The sequence below is a fragment of the Epinephelus fuscoguttatus genome, linkage group LG5 (assembly GCF_011397635.1).
Source record: "Epinephelus fuscoguttatus linkage group LG5, E.fuscoguttatus.final_Chr_v1".
NCBI classification, from domain to species: Eukaryota; Metazoa; Chordata; class Actinopteri; order Perciformes; family Serranidae; genus Epinephelus; species Epinephelus fuscoguttatus.
The window spans coordinates 25630574-25636573 of NC_064756.1; positions in this window are offsets into that span (position 1 = coordinate 25630574).

Below are 6000 nucleotides of genomic sequence, written 5' to 3' on the forward strand. Positions count from 1 at the left end.
TATAAACGTTAGTTATAACAATTCATATGACATAACAGACATGTCATGGAATGGATGCAGGGTTAAAAACATTTACTATACTCCATAGCATGTTTATTACCCTGTATTTTAACTTTTAGATTTTACATATTATTATCGTTTGCTTTTATAAAATGTGCAGTGAAATTATAACACAAAATGTGCACTTCATTTTGTTACAGTTACGGTAAATTTGCCACAGCTGCCACGGTTAGCCACAGCTGTATGCTTCTTGCAAACATGACAATCCGAGTCCGGCTTAAATGGTAAAATTCCAGACACTGCTCACCTGTTAACAGCAGAATCACAAACAAACATACAGCATGTTGTTTTCTACCTTTAACATCCACTTTCTACTGAATAAAATTAGATCAAAGAAAAAAAATTCTCCATCTGCAGACTGACACACATCCAGATGTTCCTGCCTCCTGATACAGGATGCTCCAACGATAAACAGAGTCGCTCCGGTGCAAACCTGTTCAGCAAACACTAACAGAATTTTCCATTGCTTTCAAATTGTGCAGCCCTTTGTAGAGAGTTATGGTAAATTAAATGTGTCAAATGAGGCCTGTTATGACCGATATTGTTCTCGTGTTAACACAGAAAAAGGTGTTTGCTAAAACCTGACATTTTCATTATAGTGTCGACTCTCATTGTCGTGTCTACTTCAATAAACATTTAATGGAGTCTCATGGAGTCAAATGAAATTACATTAAAATTAATGAAGCAAGGGTTTGATTTGAGAATAACAGTCATCTTACAACATCTAATAAATCATTCATCCGTAATATTGGCTTAGAAATGAAAATGAAACCACGGGAATATTATGACGTAAAACCTCATTGTGTCTCTGCCTCAATTCATCTGGACCATGAAATGGAAGCAGCTAATCAATGATGGATGACTGCGATATGTTGCATAAATACCCCTCAAATTCATTAATAATATACAGCGTTGAACATGTGCTCACATATCTGCATACATGTGTGCACAAATCACACCGCCATTACTCTGTTGCTTACTGGCCTCTGGTGGTGCATCCTAAATTCAGCACAGCAGCACAGTTTATAACTTCAAATTGTAGAACTGCTGGAGTGTCGCCCCCCTCCCTCCCTCTGCCCACAAACACGAATCCACCCACACCTGCACGCACGCACTCACACACACACACACACACACACACACACACACACACTCAGCATGCACACACAGAGTCTAAGTGCATCATTATCCTAAGTCACATCAAATATTAATGAAGCAGCACTTGACACAGAGATACAGAGACAGAAACAGAATGGAAGATTATATTTGCATAAAAGAGAGAAGTAAAACTGAATGAGGACAGGAGACTGAAAACAGAATAGTTGGTGCCATGAATTTATAATGACTCAAGCCCTCTCTGCTGAGGTGCTCTTTGGGGCGCAGCACGTTAGTGCATGTTAGGGTTATTTAAGCGCTGTTTTTAGAATTAGATTGACTTCCAGAGCCAAAATATACTTGATGTGATGGGGAAATAAAAAGCATGGTGCCGTGCTGTGGATCCTTTGTTATGCTCAAACACCAGAAAATCATCGTTTAACTCTTCATCAACCCAGGACTTAATGTTGCTAAATAATGGTGGAGAATCTAATAGAACCTAACTAAATAAGGACACATTTTCTATGAGTTGGTGGAGACCAAAACAGAGCTAATAGTAGAGGAAATATTGGACCTAAATTTACTAGGTGAATGCTAATGTGCCTCTGGTTCCACTGAGTGTGAAAGCAAGCACCTGTTTTCAATTCACCAGCCATATCAACTTCAGTCTGTAAGTCATATGGAGGCTGTGTACTGTATCTCCCAGTTTGTTTAGATGTTTTCTGCCCCCTAGTGGCCAAAGGTTGATTCATGCAGCTTCAGGTTGCTGTGCCATTCCACAGGGACATAGGGGGACTGCATATGTATATTTGATCTGTGGAGTATATGCTAGACTACATGCAGCATACTGTGTTGGAAACAGAAACAGGAGACTTAAATTATTCATGGTCAAAGGTATTTCTTAAAGACTCCTGGAGAACACTTTCGAACATTATGGGAAAAAGAGTTTGACTTAGAGTAGAAGTGAAGATGAAATATAAATGAAACTGAGCTGGGAGTGAAAATGCCCAACTAAATAAATTCTGCATTTGAATTTGACCTTGATTCAAGTAAAACAAATTTTTTACGTGTACACGTACTTGGCCCATAAAGCTGATTTTGAAACATCTTTTAAAAGTTGTATGAAATTGACCTCTGATATAGCCAATAGAGATAAAGGCAGGAAATGCAAGATAAGAGAGAGGCGGCTGACCTGCAACAAAGACCCCTGCCCAGAGATTACCCAGAGGGCTCTGCATTTGAGTATGCATCTTAACTAACGGAGCCTCCAGGACACCCTCATGCTACAGCATCAACATCTCAAACATGAATAATAGCAGGTGGATATCTCAGTGGTTAATGCTACTGACTTTGGCATGGAAGATCGGGTTTTGATTCCCAGTCAGGGTGGTATAACACACAGCCAGTCTGGACCCTTAGGCAAGGTCCTTAGTGCTGCTAGCTTATCTCAGGATCAGTGAAACAACAAACACAAGAGTCCTACCGGCTCAGACGTTGCCCAGGTCAACAAAGTCTATGTCAGGTGTTGGGAAACCAGGGCAACCTGATGAGAAATAGGCCACTGGAACAAGACATAGATGGACTACAGCAGAGAATGTAACATATGAAATTAAAATTTTGTTAAAATTCTGACATGAATTCAAATATTTAATTTCACAGATGTACAAGGAATTTTGAGTGCATAAACCAAATAAAGAACTTAATAAACTTCTAACTTAGTTACCAACTTTTAAAACAAACATTTGGGCATGAACACTTATGTGCATGGGTGTGTGTCCTCAAGCGCACATGCACCTGTACGCTTAGTAACTGATGATGATTTTGAAAATGTGTGTGTGTGAGTGACTGACTGACTGTGTGAGAGTAAGCACAATGTGCACATTAACAGCTGTCATCTATAATACATGAGGCAGTGTGTTTGGAGGCCATGCCTTTGAGCATATTTCCATTATGTGCTGATGTATTTATTACACAAAGATAAAGAACAGCAGGAGCAGAAAAGGTTAACCAAGTCATTTTGAGTGTAAAAATGTGTCTTTGTGTGTGTGTGTGTGTGTGTGTGTGTTTGCCATTCCAAGCCAAGCCACTGCTCGAAAATAGTTTTAGACCACAAATAATACACAGCACCTGTTTCCACGGAAACACTGACCAGAGTTTATGGTCATACACAGACACCTTTTGCCCTTTAGTCTCTCTCTCTCTCTCTCTCTCTCTCTCTCTCTCTCTCTCACACACACACACACTTTTTCTCTCACACACACGCACATACACCCACACTCATACACAAAGATCAGTTTGCATCACAACAAACTGACTCGATTTGAATATTCATTCTCTACCTTTTCCAAAAGAGTTTCACAGAAGTGACTAATGGTGTGTTATGAGAGGAAGGTGACATCCTCATCAGTGAACCAAGCTGCATCCACACATGTCTCTCGGTAACATTGATTTTTAGGTGAAATGAGTGGGGAAATAGTTGCAGTACCCATGGAAACGAACATTCGCTGCCTACCTACCACAAACACTCCAACAAATTTATTCAAATCTAACCAAGGTGAACAACAGCGCTTCAAGATTTTCAAAGTTTTTCAAAGAGATTTAGTTTTGTGCGCTGTCATAGAGCTGTTAAACCGAGAAGCTGGTGAAAACAAAGAAGGTGTCAACATGTCACTCGTGACCCCTGGTTACGCACATCACTTTTTGACAAAGAAAAGTGACTAAATAAGAGGAGGAACATAACAAAGGCACATACACAAGGACAGGGCACACCAGCTAATGCAGGGATAAGTTCTGAAAGAATGGTGTACAACCTTTCAGTAGAGTTTAAGAGACGTCAGTGCAGAAGTGGTTTTGTCTTGTGGTAGCACATCACCTTGGGATGGCTTTGCCTTTAACTTGTCACCCACTGCAAATTCTCCTTTGGACAAACATCTTTTTCTGTTCAGTATGTGACACTTTGTACCCACATAACTTAAAATGAATCATGAATGGGATCTTTTTAAACTAACACTGAGACAGTTTTGAAAGAGATCAGTCATGTAGTCATTAATGATCTGGTGCTGTTTGTATAGAAGCCTATCCAGGGAGGGGAGTGCAAGCCTGTTTATTGGGAGTCCACATTAAAATGGGCAGGGATAATCAGTGAAAGCACAAGGCTCATTGTCACATGGGGACCTTAATTAGTCTTTACAGAAACCAATACTGTAATATGTCTCAAAGATATAAACAGCTGTCTGCTGAGAAACAACAACAACAACAACAACAACAACAACAGCAACAGAAAAGACTCAAGTTTGTCTTCAGATAATATCTTTGATTAAAGTCTGGGATGAGACTGGAGGTGGCTGATGCAGCTAATGATGCTAACTCAATAAACATCACTAACAATGGCAACAGTGCTGACAGAGATAAGATTGTTAACCGAGGGAAACCACAGGATTCTGCGATAACGCCATCCCAGTATTAGCAGTATCAGTGTCGTATGAATGCAGTGCAGAGTGGTGGCGATCAGCTAGCCAGTGGGATACACTCACAGGGACTCACATGCCCTAAAATGCATAATTAGTGGGCATGGCTACCACAGCTGCTCACAGAAAAACTCGAATTACAATACACAGCGTGAGCCACAGTAGAGGGACGGACACACAAAAAATACATTTGTTACATTTGCAAGTTGATTTGTGAGACTGCCGAAGCCCCCATGTTAGCTTCTAATTAACTTAACACTTCGGGGTCTGTATGAACATGATAAAAGATTACAGCAAACAAAACCAGTTGTATGTGTGCGGGATGTTCTAGACTATTTTTCCAACACAGACTTGAAAAATGGTGAAACTATCCTTTAAATATTACTTGGTCAGAAAATGTTTCATATTTGTCCACCAGATGGACCTATTGCACTGTGGAACAGCTGGCCTGTGTGATGGACCGGAGTCAAACATAGTCCAGGATAACAGGTCATTCAGGAGGAAGCAGGTAATCCAAACTGTTTCCTACAGTCAGAATAAACTCAACAAAACCAGAGTCAGACAACAACATATCTGTCCTCTAAGCTCATATCTGATTTCCTGCAGGACTGTACCCTCGCTAGTGTTATGTGAGGACGCTGCTGTCACTCTGCAAGTCCTGACTGCAGAGGAACCGGTGCAAGCTTAAGGTGGGTCACTGCTACGCTCCTACAGGACCAGAAATTATCAAGGCATCTGACTGTGAAGAAATGTGACAAATTAGCTCTCCCCTTTTTTTTGACCATCTCTCTCAATGAAACCTCCATCCCATCAACCTGCGCCACACTAATCACCATAATGAATTCCTCCAGCATGCCTGGCTTAATGGAATCAATTACTTGGAGAAGAAGAAAAGATCTGGCAAGAAAACAACCATCCCAGAGTAATTCACCTGGGTGGGTAAAGAGAGAACATTGAGGCAAAGCTACGTAGCTTGCAGAGAAACTGATGATGATAAACTATCACTTGTTTTCGTTGTTATTAGAGTTAAAGGCGGCATTAAGTGAAAGGGAGAAGGGGAGATGAAAGGAGAGCATAACAAGAAGGTGCTGTGACAAACCCATCTGTTTTTCGCTGTGTGTGTGTGTGCAAGCGTTGAGTCTGGTTTTCCCTCTCTGACCGTGTGCATGATGTGTGTATGTTCCTACATTAATGAGCAGACTGGAGATTTTCATTAAGGCCCCATTAGTACCTCTTTTTTCCCTCTGGGCCCCATCTCACTACTGCGCTCTCATTCATTCTGATGCAATAACCATAAAGAGGCAGACAGAGTGGCAGCAGACATGGCTCACTGTCACAGGAATTCAGTAAACTGCGATATATATTTGGCATTACTTTT